Consider the following 25007-nt stretch of genomic DNA (forward strand, 5'->3'; position numbering starts at 1 on the left):
ATGTTGATATTGTTTGTGTGTGAAGTGATGTGCTGCATTCACCCAGAATAAGACAAAGAACGGGAAAATGCATGATGGGCAATGACAGGAGGGTAAAAAATAGATAATTTGCTTTTGTAAACAGGCAAACTACGCTTTTGGTTGTATTTATTTGAGAGATGTGAGATCAACACAGTACCAAGGATAAAACACGGCAACATCAACAGAGATTTTTATTCTTACTGGGGTCACTTGTACTGAAAATATATGCAGTGTTGTACTATTAATGCGCTTTGGATCAAATGCTCCTTCAAAGACGGTAAGTTGAGTACGAAGCAAGAAACTTAAAACACCTGAAAACTTAAATCTGAAAGTATTTCTCTACAAATATTTATGACGGAATAAGCAACAGTTTCCTGAAGAACTCTTAACTTATTGGTAACACTTTCTATGAAGCCCATGTCTATAATGAATTATACTTATAATCTGCTTATAGCACTGTATAATTATGAGTACTATATAAAGCACTCATAAATATTAATATGCTTTATAACAATAATAATTAATAATCACATTACAAAATGACTTATAAGGTCAAGTATCATAATAATTCATAACTACTGGTCACTCGGACATCTTTTTTTTCATAGTTGTATCACATAATAATCTTTTTATAATACATTTATAGGCATTATAATGTGATTATAAGTTACTATAAGAGGTCACTGTTTGCTTTAAGTAAAGTACAAATTAATTTTACAATGTTTTGTGTGTTCTTTCATATTTAACGATGTTTTTTTTCCAATTTACTTAAAGCGAACAATGACCACTTAGAATAACTTATAATCATTATAAAAAGATTATAATGTAAGACGTAATGTAGAAAACGGCCTTTAAAAACGTGGATTGTTAAATTAACTACATTTTGAAGGCACTACAGGAGAATAGGTTAAAACAATTAACTTACAGATATCACCATGAAACTTCACCAGCTGATTACTGACATTAAGACAATTATTTTTTGTATAACAAGTTTTCTGAAATGTGATGTTTTAAATATGCAAATGAGGCATTATTTAATGGTAACTTTTGGTGAATTTAGAAGAAATCTACGGAAGCAAATAGACAAAGTAGTAAAAATAAACACATAAATGTGTAAATTGGATGTTTTCTTTCCACTATAGTCTGAAAGAAGACACTTTATGGAAGAAAAATAGCCCGAAATCTCACAATTGAATGTTTTTACCTGTAGTGTCTCACCTTAAAAGCCCATAAAATTGGCCTGTACATGCATCTGCTATAGGCTGCATTTGATAAATAGTTTGTATACTTTTATTTTGGAAGGTTACAAATGGGGAAATCTTGGAAATGTGAAACTATATCTAAGATATATGTCCCATGTTTGAGAGATAAACTCAGAGCGCACATATGAGACAGATATTGATAAAGTGATCGTCTATATAACAACACAAATACACAGAACTGCACATCAAAGATGAGTCTTGATAAGCAACATTACTTTTTTTTAATTATATGATGCAATGTCCGTGACAAGGGAAAGAAAAATAAAATTAAATAAATAGTAAAAAAACAAATAAATAATAATACAAAATAATAATAATAAAATTAAATAATTTTAAAAAGTATATAAATATAAATAAAATTCTATCAAACCAGATAATGGATTTAACTTAAAAAAAGAAAATAAAGAGGATCGTAGGAAAGGAGTAGTGAAGCAACATGACATTACAACATCGCCCGCCCTTCAACTATTCCTCTAAAGTCCACGCCAACTTTCTGAACTTCACAGGAGCTTCATCAGGTCCAGCTTCACCAGACGCTGGCAGTTTACTGACAAGGCCGAAACCAGAAAGTTTAAAAATAAAGCCGTGTCTGACTGACAACTCGGAGTGCAGACGCCGAAAAAAAATAAAATAAAATCACGTTGAATTGCCACTTAATCAGGACACGCTGTTCCAGGCCAATCACATGTAAATGCAATAAATTGAAGAGTCCACAGCAACTACAAAAGACAAAAAAAAAGTCTCCAAACCCCATTAAAAAGACATTAAGCGTCTTTCATGGATTCGGGCAAAGACAACTTCACAGGATAATTACCCTGTAATCATGTAATAAGAGAGACTCAGTGATGAGATCTCCTGACAGCTATCATCCACACAATGGAGGAGAGAGAGCGCGGTAGAAACAGCTGGAGAGAGAGAGAGAAAAAGAGAGGGATAACAGGTATGAATAAATATGGGGAAGAGAGGATATAATAAAAAAAGGACAAAAGCAGGTAAAAAGGGAGAGAGATATAAAAAGAAGAAGGGGAAGAGAAAGAGGGGAGAGTCTAAAAAACTTCCAAGCTGATGAAAGAGAACAGGCACAAAGCAGAAGACGTTTTAACTAGGCCATGGCCTGGCAGACAGAAAGAGAGAGAAGACGGCAAAAAGAAAGAAGAAATAGCAGACAAACATAAAGAGGGAGGAGGAGGAGGAGGAGAGAGGGACAACAGAGCGTTTAAAAAAAAGGAAGACAGAGAAAGAAAATCAAAAGCAGATGAAGACGAGAGGAAGAAGAAAAGAAAAATTTGAACAGAAATATCATAAAAAAATAACATTTTATATCTGCAGAGCTTTCAAAAGGTGTCCCAATCATTATTTTTTGGGGGTAAAAAAAACCAACACATTTGCCAGAAAAATTGAGAGCATTTCAACACTTAATTAGTATTGGGCAAGCTGTTATTTGTCCCCAGTGTCACTTAATGTTGGACATATTTCATGCTCTCACAGCCTTGATCAGCTTCTCACCGCCCGCTCAGGAGACACGTTTTATAGTTTCACAGCATCCAGAGTCCTATTTGAGTTGTTGCGATTGTGCAATGAGACTGAACTAATCCTGTGTTATTATAAATCTTATGCATTTACATTGCTGTTCACAGCATACTTCAAGTAATGAGATTTCCTCAGCAGGTAAGAATATAAATAACGTGATGGACAAATTATTGTTCAAGTCATTTATGGTTCGGTTATTGAACCGCAATACTTCTTCACAACCGACGAATTTTGGACGCGATTTGAAACAGACATCGAAAACTCAACACAGTCAGCTCGTCAAATTCCACCGCTTGGTCAGTCCCCCTCGGCATCAGAGACGATGCACAGGGTACCCCTCTTGCGTTACTTTTTGGATGGACTCGGGACGGCGTGTCAATATACGCTCGTTACATGCATAGTGTAAAATTAACATGGAAGTTTAAGGTTTAGGCAACACAACCGCTTAGTTAGGGTTAGGAAACGGTCGGGGAGTAACGACTCACGTGACTCACAACACTGACGATACAAACGAGCCAAGGCTCTAACAACTCACATGACTCACTGGACTGACGATACTAACGACTCACATGACTCACTGGACTGATGATACTAACGACTCACGTGACTCACTGGACTGATGATACTAACGACTCACGTGACTCACAGGACTGAAGATACTAACGACTCACATGACTTACAGGACTGACGATACTAAAGAGCCAGAAGACTAACAAGCCAGGTGACTAACGACTCACGTGATTGAAGGAGCTGACGATACTATCGAGTCACGATACTAACGACTCACGTGACTAACGACTTACCTGACTCACAGGACTGACGATACTAACGACTCACGCAACTACATGACAAAATAAGCCAACGCTACTTTTAGTTTCACACGGGACACGAACAGCGGTCTCCTGGTTGAAAGTCTAGTGTTTGTTTGACTCATCCACCACCCCTCCCAACCGCCCTGAACAGACTCTCACACCGCCGAATAACGCCACGGGTGGGTTTACATTGGAGTTAGTTGAAAGCCCGGTTCGTCACATACGCTAAAGGGCGCCTCTGTGCGTCGGTTTCCGATGCCGAGGGGTGCTTACCAAACGGCGGTATTTGACGCGTTGGGAGTGAGAACGGGTTGAAAACCCACCAAAACTTGAACCAACAGGGTTCAAAGATGTTAGATAGACGTAGAGACATGAGGACAATTAAACCCAAACATAGAGAGAACACCAACACCGGCAGCTCCACGATCCTCCACCAATTAGCAGCTGTAGTGGAAAGCTGTAAAAACTCATCACTTTTCCTGCACTTCACAGCTCACACTCTCCGTCTCTCTCCAAAAACCTGCGGCGATACAAAACGACCTGATTAATCTGGATATGATTTTGGACCCGGACCAGCTCAGGTCCTGGGTCAGGTCGTTACTAGGAAACCAGAGGACCTACGAAGACCTTTTCAAACATCGAGCATCACAAACTGTCAAGAATGAAAAGTTGGCATCAGAATATTTGGCCCCTTTCTTACTTTTGTTTGCTTTTTCTTACATTTTTTTACTGACCTGAATCACAAAACTTTTTCAACATTTTTTTGAAATTTTCAACCATCATACCAAATTTGAAGTTCCTAAGTTAAATAGTTTCTGAGTTCTGCTCCGGAAACGAGAACGGTCGGACAGACGGAAGGACGGACACGCAGAGCGCTATATACCCCCGACTACGTTGTCGCGGGGGTATAACAAACGTCATTCAAGCTGAAATAGGGTGTTAAGATTCTCTTTAAAGACGTCAGCTAAGACTCTTGTTTATAGATAATACAGTAATTGTTGCTTGCAGCCTAAATATCGACCATGTCTTAACAAGTAATGTGATTTCCATTCATATTTTCTACTTCTGTACATGTCGGTTTGCTTAAAAATACTTTTCCGGAGACCCAGCTGCTGCCAGAGGTGAAGTGGGAGAAGAGAGATGAAACTAGAGGAAAAAGACAAGAGAGTAGGAGGAGGTGGAGAGAAAAGAGCAGAGGGGACATGTATAGGAAGAGGTGGAGGGAGACGAGTGTGTAGCAGCCAAAGAAGAAGGAGAAGAAGAAGAAGAAAGTAGCGCAGATCAACGGTAAAGGGAAAAGGCCGAGAGAGTGTAGGAGGAGAGACAGAAAGTGGAAAGATGGAAGGAGGAAACTGAGAAAAAGAGAGTTTAAATGAACAGAGAAAAAACAGGAAAAATAAGAACAGCAGAGGCAGACGGAGCTGCAGGCCGAAGCATTTCACTGGAGCTGCGACGGCGGCTTCGCTTCATGTCGGCGAGGAGAAGCGCTGCTGCTGCCAGCTCCACAAAGAAAGGAAGAAAGAGGAAGAAAAAAAGAAAAAAAACACAACAGTGTCATGTTTTGCTGCATCACTGGATCGGCCTCGAGGACTCCGGGCCAACTTCTGACGAGGGGAGTCATATGCCGCTTGGCTGCGTCCCATTTTGTCGGGCTCAGCTCGCCTCCATGCATCCTTGTAATTACTTGTACAGTATTTGTGTACAGAGGATTGTTCAGAGCACGGCAGCGCTCTGTAATTATGTGGAAAATAATAAATCTGCAGCCGTGACAACAGTGATTTGCAAATTACAAGAAGCGGCAAATTTTCTTTTTGAGAGGCAAGTGAGATTCCTCAACCGGAGAACAAACAAACACCTGTCCCTTTTTTCTTCTTATTCTGCTTCTTCTTCCACTGACATGATTTTTCAAGGCAGGCACCGGTAAATATATATATCACATGTAATCCACATGATTGTGAACCAGGAAGAATAAAGAGCGGCGAACTCTGCGTAGGGAGGAGGTCGGAGTGGATGGGTGGGTCAAAAAACAACGGACTTTCACCAGGGACACCGGCGTTCATGTCCCGTGTGAAACCAGAAGTCAAAGTTGATTTATCTGTCACGTAACTTCCGTACTTGAGTAACGGCACTAGTTAGTTAAACTCAAACCGCGATTCGTTCTTAAGCCTATACCAAATCGATCTTTTCCTAAGCCTTTATAAGTAGTTTTTGCCACGTAATTTCCGTACTTAAGTTACGGTACTTCCGGTGTTATTTCAACCCAAACCGAGATCTTTTCCTGAACCTAAGTAGTTTTTTTGCCTAAACCTAACCAATTCCATCTTTTGCTAAACCTAACTAGGAGTTTTAGTCACGTTACTTCCGTACTTAAGTTAAAGCACTTCTGAAGTTATATTAGCCCAAACCACAATCTTTTACTTACGGTGTTATTTTAACCCAATCTGTTACCTTCTCCTAAACCTAACTAAGTAGTTTTGTTTTTGAAAAGACTGAATTGGAAATTGACATGTGCGTCATGTGTTGCTGGACTGAAAAAGCAAGAAAAGTACTTTGTTGAAAGTCGTGCTGAGCGTCACGAAAAACAAGGGAAATTGGTGTTTATGTACACGAATCAAAAAGTTAAAATTTCCTGACTATTTCATTAACTACCGTGAGACTGTGTTGGACATTCAGGACCTTTTTCCTGCCAGGATTCCCGTCTTCAAAATCCTCCCAAAACCAAATCTCGACCAGGATGGGACACCAAACTGAAAGTGACACCAGAGTAACTGGAGTGGATCAGCCCGGGTGATGCAGGGTTCACAGACACCGATGAGGAGAAAACATATCAGACTGTCTCCTCCATCAAGGGCAAAGCGAACCATCAGTCTAACAACAGAAACGGTATCCATCCATCTATCTGACTGCACTGTAGGCAATTCAGTTTGTATGGCGAAGGCGATCAAGGGCATACCGGAGAGAAAAGGGTGTCGAAGAAGCCATAAAACAACTCAGAGCCCAGAAAGAAGGTAATGAGGAGATATCTTGGGAAATGAAATGACAAATTGGGAGGACGAAAGGAAGATCGGAAGGCGCCAAGTGTGCTAATAGGGGGGGTTAAAGACGTTTTACTGGAACAAGGGCAAACTGGAGGGGACGGGGACGACGAACATTTTGGCACAGAAAAGAATCCACTGAAAACAAATTCCTCCGATACTTGTCTCACGGTCACCGGGGGATCTGAACTAGGGTGGCTCATAACTCATCCTGCAACCTCACAGATCTGACGTCCAAAAACTGTGTTGAACTTTTAGAAACTTCTATAAGGAAGCGTTCGATGGGTCATTCACACACCATCCTTAAGGCTCGGTCAAGTTTTAATCACGGCCCGAGGTTTATGAAATTGCACGTCACAACGCATCGACTGCGTCGGGATATTGGTGTTCAGAGTAGAAAAAAAGGCCTCGATGAACGTATTTACATGTTTTTAATCTCTTCACCAAAACCTCTTCAGCTGTGCGTGGATCCGTTTCTCCTCACAAACCAACCTGATAACAATCTCCTCCTTTTGTCATGTTGATTTTTTTTTTTTTTTAAACTCCAGCTGCTGAAGCTTTGTTGATCATGTAATTAAACATATTTTTTCCATGCAATTTTTCCAAACAACCTCCTGACAAAATGTGTTTATCTATTTGTTTGAATTAATTCATATAGTGTTGTCCATCTGTTGGTGGTTGGAGAGTGTCTTACCCTTCAGTAGAGTCTTTACATTAAAGGTGTCAATCGATTTAAATAGTTAATCATGATTAATCGCAAATGAATCTCACTTTATAAAAACTTCCGTTTTCACAGGAAGTTAGGTTTAGGCACCACAACCACTTAGTTAGGGTTAGGAAACGGTCGTGGTTGACGTTAACTTCGCTGACTAGTGACTCATGTGACTCACGAGACTGACGAAACCAACGACTCACAGGACTCATGGGACTGACGATACTAAACGACTTAGTGACTCACGAGACTGACGATACCAAACTAAGAATGACGTGACAAACTAAGTCAACGTAACTTTTAGTTTCACACGGGACACAAACGGCGGTCTTCTGGTTGAAAGTCTTGTGTTTGTTTGACAACTGAAGATTATGAGATGGTGTCATTTTGAAACTAAAAGCGTCCTGGTTTCGGAGTCCCCCTGACCCCCTCTCCTCGGGCCCACAGTCCTCATGCATCACAAACTGTCAGCTCCATGTGTGTGTGTGTGTGTGTGTGTGTCTGTGTTTCAATATAAGTGTGTGTGGGGATGCTAAATGATTGATCAAAGGATGCCTTTGTGTAGGCACCTCGTGGTGCTAATGCATCATTAACACAGCTGGTAGTATGACCCAGCTCTTCTGAGAGTGCCAGGCTATTTCCAGCAGCTTTCTCTTAAGCTTATAGAGATCCAAATCTCACTCCATGTTATATAAGAGTTCTGCGAACCCTACAGAAAGGACGTCATGACTAGTTTTACCTCAGGTTATTTTGCTGGCCCTTTTAGAGGAGGGGAGAGAGGCCTGCTGTTTTTAACAGTAACTGCAGTCTGTAGGAATTACTGACATGGGACTGAAATTACAGACAGAAACAGTCTGGTAGAAAAATCATTCCCTCCTGAAAGATAATCCGTCCTAACGGGACTCTAAGTAGGTCTGGATGATACCGACAACATCAAACATGGTAGTTTTATCCAAGTACCTTCATATTGATAACGATATTTTATCAGAAAACATCCCTCAAACAGGATTTCCACTTTGGACAGCTTCCTCTAACGCCACCTTAAGGACTAAATAACAACTTTATAAACAGGATTTTTAAAAATCTAAAATGAGATTAAAAATACTTTATTTTATTTTCTCTGTTGCTACCCTTATGACAAACTGTACATTTTCAGCTCTTATACCAGCCCAGTCACCGGGAAAAAATGTTGGCCTTGTACGTTTCAGCAAACCACAGATATGTTGGAAGCAAGTAATGTAGTTCAACAAGCGGCGCGCAGAGCAAATGACGTAGTATATCGATGGAGCGTTATTGAAAGTTACGTGGTATAATAACGAGTATAACAAACGAAAAAGTTCACTTAGGGTGGGTCAAACAAACACAGGGCTTTCACCGGCAGGTTGGTGTCCAGTGTGAAACCAGAAGTAAACGCTGACTTTACGGTTGTTACGTAACGTTAAATAAGAAAGTCCACTAAGGGCGATTGTTATTAATTTACTAGTTACGTTATTATTTTAACACAAGACAAACGGGGCTGGGCCAATACACCTATCTCCTGATTCGATATGTATTGTGATTTGAAGTATTGCGTTTCTATATTACGATTTAACTTTTTAACACTTGACCATAGGAAAAAGTATTTCTACATGCATACAAGCTGATATGAAATTCATTTAAGTTTATTTAAGTGACATAATGTTATTTTATTACTATGTTCCTTACTATCCAGCCCAGTCGCACAGTAGTTTGTGAAACAGTCAGGAAAAGTTAATGTATTGATTCGTGTACATAGCCACGAATTTCACAAAAGCGGCAAACACCACGTAGGGAGGAGGTCGGGATGGATGGGTGGGTAAAAAAATACAGGACTTTGGCCCAGGAGTCCATATTGGTGTCCCGTTTGAAACCACAAGTCAAAGTTGATTTATTTGTCACGTAATTTCAGTACTTAAGTTATGGCACTTCCAGTGATATTTTCACCCAAACTGCAAACTTTTCCTAAACCTATCCAAGTAGCTTTTGTCACGTAACTTCTGTACTTAAGTTCCGCCACTTTTGGTGTCATTTTAACCCACAGCCTGACCTTTTTGATACCTAACTAAGTAGTTTGTTGCCTAAACCTAACCAAGTCGATCTTTTCCGAAACCTAACTAAGTAGTTTTTGTCACGTAACTTCGATACTTAAGTTATGGCAATGCCGGTGCTATTTTAACCCAAACCACCATCTTTTGTTAAAGCTAACTAAGTAGTTTTGTTGCCTAAACCTAATCAAGTCGATCTTTTCCGAAACCTAACTACTTCTTGTCACATAACTACCGTACTAAAGTTAAGGCACTTACGGTGTTATTTTAACCCAAGGTCACGAAAAACAAGGGAAATTGGTGTTTATGTACACAAATCAAGTTTTGTTGCTTAAACCTAACCAAGACTATATATTCCTAAACTTAACTAAACAGTTTTATTTTTGAAAAGACTGGAGTGGAAATGGACACATGCGTGTTGCTAGACATTCGTTTGAAAAAGCGCGAAGAAAATACGTTGTTTAAAGTCGTGCTGAGCGTCACGAAAAAAAAGGCAAATTCGTGTCTATGTACACGAATCAAATAGATAAAATTTCGGGACTATTTCAGGAACTGCCGTGAGACTGTGTTGTATTTTCATGTTACGTTGGTGTGGTTTAGGAGTCTTTATGTGTATGTCCTTGCTGATGTTGTTATGTGTCGTTGAATTGTTTAATTTATCATCATTATGTTTATTTATTGGCTTAAATGTTTGTTAACTTCCATGTTTTGTGCCTGAGGACCCCTCTTCAAAATGTGATGCTGCATCTCGAGGTTTTTATCCTCTAATTAAATTCTGAAATAAACTAAAAAATGCATTTTCTAAATTTTTTAATGAGGCCTCAACTTAAATTCACAGATAAGACAGGATATCTGTTCAGAAGGTTTTAGTTGTAAAGCCCCCCGGACTGGATTTAACCTCAGTTTTAGGGGCATGGCCTTTAAATCTAATCAGTGTGAAGAATTATTTCATGTTAACAATAAATACAGTCCCAGAACAGCAGCAGATGTATATCTCATTCCACCGAGGAGCCTGTTGAAGCCCACCCTGACCGGGTCCGTGTGCCCCACATTGGGAACCACCCACCAAGACGGCACTTTGAGCATTAGATAACTCGGAAGTGTTAACTGGCAGCAGAGCTAAATGACTGATGGATCTTGTGAGGCAATTTGATGTGCTGATGAGAACAAAGCTGGCTTTTCATTGGCAGAGAACCTTGAGAGAGCGTTTCAGGTTTCGGGTGATTGGCTGGATAATCAGAGCGCCGCTCTTAGCCTCGCGCAGAAGACATGCGTCGAGTTAGCCAAACTCTTGTATCGCCGAGCGTCTCAAGGTCGAGCCTGCGGAGCTGAATATGAATGACAACCATCAATCTATTCATCCCTCCATCGCTAATGTCTTTTCATTCACCCACTTTTCTTCCATCAGTCCTGACTTCACATCGCTGGAGCTGCTCTACATGTTCACTGGAACATACTGTAAAGAGATAGGAAGAACTCTGGATGGAAACACTATTATCTGTTTCTTTATTGGATAATTATCAGTCAATCTTTGTGGTATTTAACAGAATATTACAGCATTAGATTTAGCGGCAGCAGAGAACAGTGTTTTTACGTTAACATAATACTTTATATTAGAGCTGATTGATTTTGTCAGATATATGTATGAATTACAGTGCATTACTTTTCATCGGTATAGCTACGAACGGTGTATGAGACCAGCCTGAACTGTACCTGAACTTCGTTCCTCCATTCCTGTCGCGTTATTTTGTCAAGATAAAAATGCCACTGTAGAAAACACTCAAAACTCCAAATACAGACTCAGTTTCACGCCACTAGTCAATATCGTTTTTCCTCCTCAGTTTAGAACAAAAGTATAAAAAAAACTACGGCTGTCAAAGTTAACACGTTAATAACGCATGAGATGGCGATGGCCAAAAACCAGGATGGCTAATAGATAATAACACGTTAATGCAAAATCGTTTCAACGCCATTCATTTCTTTAACACATTAATGCAATCAATCTATCTTAAGATTGTAGTGGGCTCAGTTTTAAAGCTAGAGTGAAGATATTGACATCATATGACACTAAAAAACCTAAAGAATCCATCGGTACCAACCATGTCATACTAGCTTGCCGCTAAATAACGCTCCAAACTTGACCTCTGACCTCCAGATATGTGAATGTAAATGGGTTCTATGGGTACCCACGAGTCTCCCCTTTACAGACATGCACACTTTATGATCATCACATGCAGTTTGGGGCAAGTCATAGTCAAGTCAGCACACTGACACACTGACAGCTGTTGTTGCCTGTTGGGCTGCAGTTTGCCATGTTATGATTGGAGCATATTTCCAATGATAAATATATACATACATTTGCATAAAGCAGAATATTTGCCCGATCCCATGTGGATAAGATTATTAAATACTTGACAAATCTCCTTTTAAGGTACATTTTGAACAGATAAAAAATGTTAATTGCAATTAATTTGCTATTAATTGCAATTAACTCAGTCATGTGAATAATCACAATTAAATATTTTAATGGATTGACAGCCTTAATATAATGTATATTCAATGCATAATAATAACAGAACCAAATAATAATAATAAACGGTACAATTAACCCAATAGTGAAAAAAATAACTGCAGGAAGTTTGAGCAGATTATTTCCTGTGAATATTGAAGAAATTAGTTATTTTTACGAACTTTTAATACAATTCTCTGTATTGTGTTTTTTTTTAAAAATTATTTTTAACTATCATACATACTTAACAGGCTTCTACGAAAAATGTGCGATTAAATATTTTAAAAGGACTGACAGCTCTAAAAAAAAACGTTTCTAAGATTTTCCCACCTTCACGTTGTGTAAATCTGACATTTTAAATCTTATTATTACGACGCCTGGATGTCATTTTAATTTCATTTTCACATTAGCTTTCATTTCAGCTGTTATTCCGTTGACATTTAAGTAAATAAAAGCAGACAGTCGGGAGAATCTTATGAGTAGATGCTGATAATAAAATGATAACAAACACTCTCCACGGGGGGCTCAGGAGTTGAGCAACACCACCGACCGAAGTGAAATGTCTAAAAACTTGAATCATGTTTTACACACCAGGAAATCTGGACCGATGAAATATCTATGGAGACACACACACACACACAGATATGCTGACTCACACACACAAACACACACACACACACATTCCCATTGACCTCCAGCTGTCATGGCGGACAAACACAAGACACACACAGTCACACAAACACCCGCCGGCTTCACGTGGCCATGGTTTTAGGAATGCAACACACACACACACACACACACACACACACACACACACACACACACACACACACACACACACACACACACACGACGTCCTATCAATTCTCCCTCTGCAAACCGTCTGCCGCCCGCGACCATGAAATATGAATGAAATACAATTAGCAGCTTTAAAGAACTTCATCAAGGCCAAGGTCTCCGTCCAAACACCCCCAACGCACACCTCGGGAAACAAATAAATAAATAAATAACGCCGTCCTTGGAGCGACCAATCAAACATTTGTCAGAGCCGCAGATACATAATCACGCCTCACGACGGCTGAAACATTTACTTTGTTTTTAAGAAATAAAAACTTTTTCTACACCCTTTAAATTTCCTGTTCTCGCCGCTTTGCCCTCGTGACTCCCTCGCTGCCATCCTTCCATCCTAAAATATAATGGATGCAGTGACTCATTAAAAAGTGAAAGAGGGGGAGGAAGAGGAGGAGGAGGAGGAGGAGGAGTGGAGTGGTGGGGAGGGGGCAAAAAAATTAGGAAAGAGACAGAGAGAGAGAGAGATAGAGACGGAGAGAGCGGTGCTTCATTTCCATGGCGTTACCATGGCAACAGCAGCGCAGGAAGAGACGGCGAGGTGCCCTTCTGCCGTCGCAGCGCCTCGCCGCCGAATATTAACCAGCCCTGTATGCTCAGGTGCTAATTAGGAGGAGGTGAGGAGGAGGAGGAGGAGGAGGAGGAGGAGGAGGAGGAGGAGGAGGAGGGAGGTCAGGAGGGAGGAGAGAGAGGGGACGAGAGTGAGAGGAGAGGAGGTAAGGATACCAAAAAAAACAGAAGAGGTGACAACACAGAGGAGGAGGAAGAGGTGTAGAGAGGAGGTCAGGAGGGGCAGAGGATGGAGAGGAGGAGGAGGAGGAGGAGGAGGAGAGACAAGAGAGAGGAGGAGAAAAGGGGAGCGAGGTGGAGAGAGGAAGTCACGAGGGGGTAGCGGATGGAGAGGAAGAGGAGAGATGAGGAAAGAGGAACAGGTGGTCAGTGGAGGAAGAGGGAAAGGAGGAAAAAGAGGAGGAGAAAAGGGGGAGAGGAGGTAAGGAGGGGCAGAGGATGGAGAGGAAGAGGAGGAGGGGGAGGGAGGTCAGGAAGGAGGAGAGAGGGGACGAGAGTGAGAGGAGAGGTCAGGAGGGGGTAGGAGAGGAGGTAAGGAAAAAAAACACAAGAAGTGACAACAGAGGAGGAGGAAAGGTGTAGAGAGGAGGTCAGGAGGGGCAGAAGATGAGGAGAGGAAGAGGAGGAGGAGGAGGAGGAGGAGGAGGAGGAAGAGGAGGAGGATGGAGAAAGGAAAGAGGAACAGGTGGTAAGTGGAGGAAGAGAAGGAAGAGAAAGGGGGGAGAGATGGAGAGAGGAGGTCAGGAGGGAGCAGAGGATGGAGAGGAAGAAGAGGAGGAGGAGGAGGAGGAGGAGGAGGAGGAGGAGGAGGAGGAGGAGGAGGAAGAGGAGAAGTGGGGGCGCAGTGGAGAGAGGAGGTCACGAGGTCACAAGGGGGCAGAGGATGGAGAGGAAGAGGAGGAGGAGGAGGAGGAGGAACAAAGAAAGAGGAACAGGTGGTGAGTGGAGGAAGGGGAGGAGGTGAGGAGGAGGGAGCAGAGGAGAGGAGAGGAGGTCAGGAAAAAAACACAAGAGGTGACAACACAGAGGAGGAGAGAGGAGGTCAAGAGGTCAGGAGGGAGCAGAGGATGGAGAAGAAGACGAGTAGGAGGAGGAGGAGCAGGAAGAGGGAGGGAGGGAAGACAAGAGAGAGGAGGAGGAGGAGAGGTGGAGAGAGGAGGCCAGGAGGGGGCAGAGGATGGAGAGGAAGAGGAGGAGGGAGCACGAGGAGAATAAGGGAAGATTTGAGAGGAGGATGAAGTTGGAGGATGCAGGAAGGAGGAAGGAGACATTATGAGGAAGGAGAGGAAGGACACATAAGGAGAGAGGAGAGGAAGGAGACATAAGGAGGAAGGAGGAGAGGAAGCTCAGGAAGGAAATAAAGAGATAAAAGGAGGAGAAAAAGGGAAAAATAAGGATAAAGGAGGAGAGTAAGAACACAAGGAGAGAGGAGGAAGGAGAGGGACAGGGTAAAGAGAGGAAGGACATAAGGAGAGAGGGAGAGAGGAAGGACATAAGGAGAGGGAGAGAAGAAGGACATAAGGAGAGAGGGATAGAAGAAGGACATAAGGAGAGAGGGAGAGAGAAAGTGGTATCATGGGAGTCTCGTCTCCTCAAGAGCCGTCAGGCTGATCTGTTCTGTTCTGAGAGGTCAGAGGAGGTGAAAGAGGGAGAGATGGAGAGACGGAGGAGGAGAGGAGAGACAAAGGAGAGGAGGCACATTAAAGGGAGAGGGAGATGAAAAGAGAGAGAGACGGAGGGATGAGAGGAGGCGAGATGGAGGAGGTGTAGAAAGAGAGCGAGTCGGGTCAATAAAACATGCATGAGGTAGTCGCTCTCTGTCCTTTTACAGGTGTCTTCCTCTTTCTTCTTCATGTGTTTATAAAGTGTCTTCCTCTCTCTTCTTCATGTGTGTATAAAAGTGTCTTCCTCTATACGTGTGTGTGTGACTTTGTCTGGTTCAGCCTCCCGTGTCCTCATATCACGTGTACGTACTTCCGAGTGTACGCGTGCATGAACGTCTCCATATGTGGACGTGTGTGTCTTCACGTGTCCTCAGCTAACACGGCGCCGCCTCCATCCAGCCGTGAGCTGCTGCTATAAGCCTGGGAGAGACTCTGTGCTCCGACGCAGACTTATATTCAGCTGTATATAGGTCAGTGCAGCCCGTCCATGCTAACAGTCACTGCGCCGCCGCGTCACGGCCTCGACTTCACGTCATTTCACAGCACATGTCACGAAGGAAGACATAAAACGTGAGTTAAAGGAACAGAAACACTTACAGGCCCAGCGATCAACATATATATCTATACGTATGAGTGATAGTAGACTTTTAATATAAACTATGTTGAATTATATGGAGGACATAACTTGCCAAAATAAAAAATAAAAAATAAATAAATAAATGACTTGATAAATAAATAAATGTCATTAAAAGTAACAAAAAATAATATTAAAAATAAATGTAGTCAATTAATTGATAAAATATGACATAAATTGAAACTTCTGTTTTAATTTGCTTTTTTATTTATTTACCTTTCTATTAATTCCCTTATTTATTTACTCTTCTGTAAAATTTCACTTTTATTTATTAATGTATTTATTTTTAGGAATTTTTAAATTAATTAATAAATGTTTGTATAACCAGCAATATCAAAAATAAATGAAAAAATAAATGATTCAATAAATAAGTACACCATTAAAAGTAGCAAAAATAATATTGAAATTAAATGTAGCCATTAATTAATCGATAGAATGTGACGTGAATTGATATTTCTGCTTTAATTTGTATTTATTTACCTTTTATTCATTTAAATTAATTTATTTAATCTTTTGTTTAATTTCAACTTTTATTTAATTATGTATTTATCTTTATCTTTATTTATGTTTGAATTTATTTTCTATTTATTTAATTTTAAATGTATGTATTTATTTATGCATGACTTTTTTCTTTTGCATTTCACCCCTTATTTATTTCCCCAAACATATTTATCTCTATATTCTTAATACTTTTATTTATACATTTGTTTTTACATTTCTTCATGGCATATTTATTTATTTATTATTTATTGAGTCAATTTTTTATTTTTTATTTCATTTGGCAGGTTCCGTCCTCCATACCCTTGAGCCAGATGTCATTGTATGGAGGACAGAACCTGCCAAAATAAATGAATAAATAAATAATAATAATAATAATAAAAATGTTTTTATTATTAATGTATATTATTATTATTATTATTATTATTATTATATATTATTATTATTATTATTAAATAAATAAATGACTCCATAAATAAATAAATATGCCATGAAGAAATGTAAAAAACAAACTGTATGACTAAAAGTATAAAAAAATAATATAGAGCTAAATATGTTTGGGGAAATAAATAGGGTGTGAAATGCAAAGGGAAAATCATGCATAAATGAATAAATAAATAAATGCTTAAACACATAAATAAATACATACATTTAAAAATAAAAAATGAAATAAATAAATACATACATTTAAAAATAAATATGAAATAAATAAATACATACATTTAAAAATAAATAAATAAAGTAAATGCAAAAATAAGTACATATATTTAAAAATTAATAAATAATAAATAATGCCAAAATAAAAACATAAATTAAAATAAATTCATAAATTAAAAAAATCATAAAAATAAATCCATGAATAAATAAAAGTGGGAATTAATTACACTATGCATGCAGAGTCATAGCAGACTATATGCAAACAATTCATTATTGAGTACTGTAAACGTTAGAATGCTTTTGATGAGTGATTGTCAAATTAATGCTAACGCGTTAGCGATAGCAGAATGAATACCAATGTTTTACCGTAAACTCTGCAGAGGGACAGCAGAAAACTTTACCTGATGCTAAATCCTTCACTCTAACAAATTAGCATTCGCTGTATCGAGTGACGATAGACGAAACACTTTACCATTTGTTTTATTGAGTGATAGCAGACTCCCAAGCTAAGCCTTTAGCTAACCTGTCCAGCAATATCCAATGTTAAATAGTGGATAAATAAGGTACAGAAAATGCAGTTATTGTTGTTATAGGTGAGAACACATGAAGAAGGCCACACTAAAGGTTACCATTACTGAGAATGTATGCACTCAGCGTCCTGTAAGGCGCTTTGGATAAAAGGTTCCACCAAATGGCACATTTTAATGACAAATCCTTTATGGGGATTTAGTGAAAAGGACTTTGAACTTTCTAAAAATCATTCTATTTGTGGCCTGTCTTTTATAGGATAAGCTCAGCCATAGGCAGCCAGCAGTGCATGCTGATGAAAAGGTATTTTAAACAGTATAAAGTGGAGACAATTCAACACTTTTCACTTCACTTGTAAAATACCGACTGGCGTTGTTTTAAATGTGAGTTCAAATTGTCACAATATTGAGTTTTTGTGTGAAACCAATAATCACGACTGTTAACTGTCACCTCAATGTCTTGCTGCACAAAATACTTTTCTCATTATTCATGCTGCTGCACACTTTTAAACCTTCTTCTCTGAGTTATTCCTCTGCACCAAGCTGTTCTGTATCTGTATATGAAGACATGACGAGGTAGCTGACCTGCACCTCATCACAAATGCTATTTTTACCTTTATTTAACCAGATATGCTCCTTTTACCAGCATAAAGAGCTGCAGACAAAACAATACACAATCAGGCGATGGATAAAACAAAACTATCAACAGATGACAGTACTAAAATACTGCTCAAATATAAAATGATCTGAGATAACAATGACAAGATGATATTTAACTACATTTAGAGAAACGCTTTTTGGTCGCTTGAAAATGTCTTATTCAGCGTTCGGTTGTACTCAGCTCCACCTTCTCGTTTCACTACTGGTTGCAAAAAAACAAGATAGCGACGACCAAAAACCAAGAAGGCGACAGTCAAAAACCAAGATGCGACGGGCAAATACCAAGAAGGCGACAGCTAAAAACCAGGAAGGCGACGGCCAAACAGTAAGATGGCGATGGTTAAAACACAAGACGACAATGGTCAAAAACCAAGATGGCGACGGCTAAAAACCAAGAAGGCGACGGCCAAACAGTAAGATGGAGACGGCCAAAATGCCAAACTTGAGGCTTCAAAACGGCAGTCCACAAACCAGTGAGTGTTGTCATGGTGACTATGTCCACTTCTTACAGTTTATATACAGTTTATGGTCTAGCCACATACTTTTGGCCGTGTAGTGTATAATTTAAGCATCAGGTGCTGCTTGTTAGGAGCACTACTTCAGAGAAAACCAGACTCCAGTTATTTTATCCATATCCTTTAGATACTTTCAATCCGGTTTATTTTAATCATCCTCAACAACCCGATCCGTTTGCTTCTTGTTGCTTCTTTTCCACCCAGGACTTCCCTCTGACTCGCTCACTCACAGATTTACAGAAATATCTTCCTTCCTGCTGCTCGAGGAATTCCAGCTTCATCTACGACTGCTCTCATTGTGAGCCGCTCCGGATAAGACTGCCCAAAATGCAAATGTAAATGTAAATAACCGTCCAGCGATGGTACTTGGTGCGTATAAAAGCGCTGCTGGGGGTGCGATGCATTCTTTACGCGGCGAGGGGGGGGGGAGAGAAAGAAAAGGCTTCCTCCTCTTCATCTGAATAGGCAGGATGGGCCACCTCGCCGGAGAGAATTCCATTAGTATTGGTTTCTGTGGAGGGTTTTACTGTCACATGGGCTGTAATGCTGCCTCAGAGGGCCTTTACGGCCTGCCAAGAAAAATTTCTGGAGCCGGGTGTGGAGGGAGCCATGCTGAGGGGGAAAAAATAAAAAGCTCAGGACTCCACAAAAGGACTTCTAATAAACTTTTATCAGTCACGGTGCTTTACTGCAGAGCAGATTTATTCCTTCACGTTACTCCATTTCCACTCTGTCTTTTATAGCCGCTTTTACAACGCTGTGGGTCTGGATCCGAGACGGAGTCACGGCCACGCTGCTTATATACGACGTCCACACGAGGAGAGAAGGAATGCTGAGCTAAATCACCTGGATGATGGCAGCTTCTTTTTCATGTGTTGGTTCGGATTTAAAAACCTGATTAAAAATAAACTCAATTGGCTACAAGGATCTGTAGGATCTGTATCTGAAGTTAATGGTTCAGTGCAAATCAAGTAAAAATACTTTGTTACAGTATTTAAGTATTTTTTGGGAGTATCTGTACTTTAGTTGAGTTTTTATTAGGGTTGTCAATCGATTGTACATAGTTAATCGCGATTATTCGCAAATGAATCACACATTTTTTGCACCGTAAAGGGAGATTTGTCAAGAATTGAATACTCTTATTATAAAAATTATTATTTATTATTATTATTATTATTATTATTATATAATGTTAATTTTGAATTTATTTATTTATTTTTGCATTTTTTTAGTTATTCATCTATTTTTTATTTATGTATTTGTTTTTAAATCTAATTATATTTATTATGTCACATTTTATCAATTAATTAATGGCTACATTTATTTTTTAATATTATTTTTGCTACATTTAATGACAATGATAATGATATTTATTTATTTATCAAGTCGTTTATTAATTTATCAATTTATTCTTTATCTTGGCAGGTTCCGTCCTCCATAGTTCATCACTTTAGATGCTTTTTTAAAAATCATTTAGAGGTGAAAGCAGTGAGGAAAAGCATACAGCTTTTTATTGAAAACATATTGATTGAAATTCTGAATATTATAAGTTTATTTTCTAGATATTTTCAGAAACACTTTACAGTTAAACTTATTCCTCAACAAGTTGCAGACTGCGACTGTTTTCTTTGCCCGCATTAACTCGAATCAATATCCAATTATTACCTGAGACGTTCAGGTCTATTTTGATTTGATTGGCTGCGTATGAACATATTTTCTGGCAATAACTTGGACAAGCTCTTATCTCGCTTATGAGAAACCTGAGAGAGATGCGTGCCGGAGATTAGCCGGGATGCCGAGACACGCACACACCTTATCTTGTTTACTGCTGGGCTTCTGCAGTCTGCCTAAGCTCTGTTGCCATGGTAATATTAGGATGCTGAATATTGTTAATTCGTGTTTGAATCAATCGGATATTGCCGATGCTCTGATTGCATTGATTTCTGCTAGTTTTCCTGTCTCCGTCATCTATTCTCTCCGTACACACACACAGCACTGAATTCTCCTTCTGCTGACCCTAATCCGGCACAAGGAGGTCAGAGGTCAAAGTAGGTATTCACTGCCTCGCTGAAGGGCCCTTGAGCAAGGAGGTTTGCCTATATAGGGGGGGCTTGAACCGGAGCGCTCCAGTGGAAGACCCTCTCCATGCTCCCCACTCAATCTCAAAGAACCAACCGGGGGAAATCAAAGTTAAATAAAGAAAATGAAAAGGAGAATAAATAATCACCGGTGAGCGGGGCGTGGAGCTGCATCGCAACGAATCTAATGTGGGTTTCTGGGTGGGAGACGGGACCGCACCAAGAAAGAGAGGGGAGAGAGAGGAGAGCAATTAGGGAAACAGAGAGGGGGAGCTGTGGGACAATCACGGGGAGGAGCACAAGACAAATTGAGAAACACGAGGTCGGTGACAAAACACACACATTTGCTCTTTTCCACTCAGTTTTATCCCCGTTTCATTTGAATGTAACAGGCTGCTCATACCAAACACCTGCATCACCGTCTGATGACAGGAGGAAACGCTCAGGACCGACGAGCTGCAGCCACATTCAGGAACTCAATATGAAACATTTCACTGACGTTGTCTTTGTTCATTATTATGATGTTATTCAGCATCACAAACAAATCTGAAAGACTAAATAAATGGATCATTTAATACTCTTATCAACATGGGAGTTGGCTGCTTTATGTATATGTATGTATATATTTATTATTGTAAATCAATGAACAACACAAAACAATGACAGATATTGATCCAGAAACCCTCACAGGTACTGCATTTAGCATAAAACAATATGCTCCAATCATAACATGGCAAACTGCAGCCCAACAGGCAACAACAGCTGTCAGTGTGTCAGTGTGCTGACTTCACTATGACTTGCCCCAAACTGCATGTGATTATCATAAAGTGGGCATGTCATTCACATATCTGGAGGTCAGAGGTCAAGGGAAAGAATCTTCACCATGAACACTACAACCTCAAGATAGATTGATTATATTAATGCGTTAAAGAAAGTAGTGGCGTTAAAACGATTTGGGGTTAACGCGTTATTATCTATTAGCCTGGATTTTGGCCATCACCATCTTGGTTTTTGTCTGACGCCTTCCTGGTTTATGCAAGGCGTATGGAAGGAGGCTGGGACACGGGCAGACACGGGTCTTGGGGTATGGGGTATGACATATGCAGAATGTAACTGAAGCTGCGGTCGTGGGTTGCGATTGGCTCAATTTCGGCGAGTGCAGACCAGATTTTACTGCACATGTGTTGTACCCCCAAAGATATGACGCGTTGATGATGCGTGACCCAGCCTCTTTCCATAGGCCTTGGTTTATGGCCGTCACCATCTTGGTTTTTACCCGTTGCCATCTTGGTTTTAGGCCGTTGCCATTTGGTTTTTGGCTGACACCATCTTGGTTTTTTGGCCATCACCATCTTGGTTTTTACCCGTTGCCATCTTGTTTTTTTGCCGTCCCCATCTCAGTTTTTGTCCGTCACCCTAAAGCATCCTCTGCTTTATGGTCTATCTGACTCTAAATGGGACCATAATTTACTAAATGAACATCATGCTGTATTGAAGAAGACTTGAAACTAGCGATTGAGACCATAAACTCATGTTTACAATGTTTACTGAGGTAATAAATCAAGTGAGAAGTAGTCTCATTTTCTCATAGACTTCTATACAATCAGACTTCTTTTAGCAGCCAGAGGAGTCGCCCCCTGCTGGCTGTTAGAGAGAATGCAGGTTTAAGACACTTCAGCGTTGGCTTCACTTCTCAGAACCGGATGTTGACCAATGTATGAAGCCAAATGGGGCTACTGAACACTGAGCTTCCAGTTTTGCTGGTCAGAAGTGAATCAGACTGGACTCTTTCAACCAGCGAGGACAGCGAAACACTGCTGTTACTCTTTAAAACCAAAACTGCAATCAAGAAGTGTCACAACTACCATGTTTCCCATAAATGTTCCAGATGGAAACATTGAGAACACCGTGGTCTCCTCTATCAGAATCCTGTGTATCATTAATGCGCATTGCCTCGTTTTTTTTTTTTCATCTTGATATAACAATAAAGTTAAGGTGTGTTTGTCGTGACTCCCGTCAATAAGGTCCGTGGGGTTCAGGTTAATGAGGTCAATGTTCTCAGGAAGTACGGTGTGTACTGGAAGCTGGTGTTCTCTGTAATGAGCCTGTTAACCCGCTTTAAGAAATGTTTGATTTCCAGGTGTTGGCGCCAAGTCTCCAGCTGTTGCTCGGGGGTTGGAGGCTTGAGAGGGTTTCTCTTTGGGCTCGCTGCTGCTATTTTAATCAAAATATAAAGTGATTATGATTATGCAAATTGAGTCGTTTACTAATTGTCGCAGCCAATCCCTCCTAAATGAAGCCCAAATGTTGGAGGGGGGGGAAACTCATTTTGAGCTTGTTTTTGGAGGGTCAAAGGTTCAACGGCTGCTGTGGGCCGCGAGTCCGTCCCTGCCGAGTGTCCTTGAGCCGGACACTAAACCCCGCCCCTCCTGCAGGCCCTGTGACCTCTGACCCCCCTGCTGGAATAAAAACAAACAAAGGTGCATCACTATGAGCCTCCATTTGGAATATATTCACTGAAAAATCCACCGCAACCTGCCGAGTCTTCTTCTTTATTTACTGAGCGGTTTGTGTAATTTTGACCGAAAACGGCGGGCTGCTCACAGCGGAGGACGGCCCTGAACGGTGGCTGGTTTTAATCACACACACACACACACACACACACACACACACACACACACACACACACACTGGGAGGAGGCATGGAGAAACACAAGCATGTACACATTAATATGCATGCACGAGCAATGGGAAGCACGCAGGGATGCTCACACACACTAAGCTGCCCATTCTAATAGGCTAAGCTTTACTCCATTTGGTTAAATGTTCTGTTAAAGACGAGCTACACCAGTGGAAGGAGGGAAGGAGGGAAGGAGGGAAGGGGGAAGGAGGGAAGGAGGGAAGGAGGGAAGGATTGGGTGGGTGGTGGGCGAGGACAAGAAAGGAGGAAAAGAGGGGAGGAAGTAAGGAAAGAGATGGTTTACGTAGGATGAAAATAGACAAGATAGGAAGGAGGAGAGGAAGGAGACAACAGAGGGAATGTTTACAAGGTTACAAGGAGAGAAAAAGAAGGGAAGAAGGAGGTGATGAAGGAACAAGGAAGGAAGTGAGGAGGTGATTCAGATAAGAGAGGAGGTAAGAAGGGAGAAGGACTAAAAGGAAGAATGGAGGAAAGGGAGGGAGGAGGAAAGAAAAAAGAGAAATGGCGGGAGGGAGGAAAAAAGGACTAAAAGGATGAATGGAGGAAAGGGAGGGAGGAGGAAAGAAAAAAGAGAAATGGCGGGAGGGAGGAAAAAAGGACTAAAAGGATGAATGGAGGAAAGAGAGAAGGAAGGAAGGAAGAAAGGAAGGATGGATATAAAGATCCAGATAGGAGGAGAGGAATGGAGGTAAAGAAGAATCAGATTTTAAGGGAGAAATAAGGAGGGAGGAAGAACGGAAGAAAAAGGGAGGGAAGGAAAAGATGGTTTAAGATAAATTGAAGGAAAGAGGATTAAAAGGAGAGAAAAAGAAGGGAGGAAGGAGGTGATTCAGATAAGAGAGAGAGAGGGGGTAAAGAAAGACTAAAGGGAAGAATGAAAGAAGGAGAAGATTTTCAGATGCATGAAAGGAATGAAGAGAGAAACGGAGGAGGTAAGAAAAAAGGACGAAAGGAGGGAGGGAAGGAAAGAAAATTTCAGGCGGATGAGAGAAAAGGAGGGAGGGAAGGAGGAAGGAAGGAAGGAAGGAGATGATTCAGATGGAGAAGAGAAATGGAAAAGGAAGAAGAGAAATTAGAGGAGGGATGTAAAGGAAGATAGGAGAGGTAACGAGGAGAGGAATGGAGGAACGGAAAAGGAGGGATTGAAGGAAGGAAGAGAGAGTAAAAGGATGAATGAAAAATAATGAATGGAAGGATGAATCGAGGAAAGAGAGAGGGATGGATGGATGGAAGGAAGGAATGAAGAGAAATTATAGGAGGAATGTAAGGAAGGATGAGAGGAAAAGAGGAGATGAATAGAGGAGAGGAGAAGGAAGGATTGAAGGGGAGAAAAAGGAGGAATGGAAAGAAAGAAAGATTCAGACAGGAGGTGAGGAATGGAGGTAAAGGATAATCAGATTTTAAGGGAGAAAGTAAGGAGAGAGGGAGGGAGGGAGGGAGGGAGGGAGGATATGATTCAGATGGATGAGAGAGAAAGAGGAGGAGAGTGAAGGATTGAAGGAAAGAAAAGGAGGGAGGAGACGAACGGAGGTAAAGAAAACTGAACTGAATCAGATTTTAAGTGAGAAATTAAGGCAGAAGGGGGGAAAGAAAGAGAGAGGGAAGGTTATGATGGAGATGGAAGAGAGAAATGGAGGTGAAAATGAAGGAGGGAGGAATGTAGGAAAGGAAGGAGGCGAACGGAAAGGAGATAGAGGGGGGAAAGTAGGA

General features: G+C 40.6%; 1 protein-coding gene across 8 annotated transcripts in view; it reads right to left on the bottom strand.

Annotated features, from left to right (window-relative positions):
- Window positions 1-25007, bottom strand: part of LOC141753847 (zinc fingers and homeoboxes protein 2-like) — a 130254-nt gene that overhangs the window by 24158 nt on the left and 81089 nt on the right. The gene's annotated exons all lie outside the window — the stretch shown is intronic.

Source organism: Sebastes fasciatus, chromosome 17, assembly GCF_043250625.1.
Source record: "Sebastes fasciatus isolate fSebFas1 chromosome 17, fSebFas1.pri, whole genome shotgun sequence".
In the NCBI taxonomy this organism is placed as follows: domain Eukaryota; kingdom Metazoa; phylum Chordata; class Actinopteri; order Perciformes; family Sebastidae; genus Sebastes; species Sebastes fasciatus.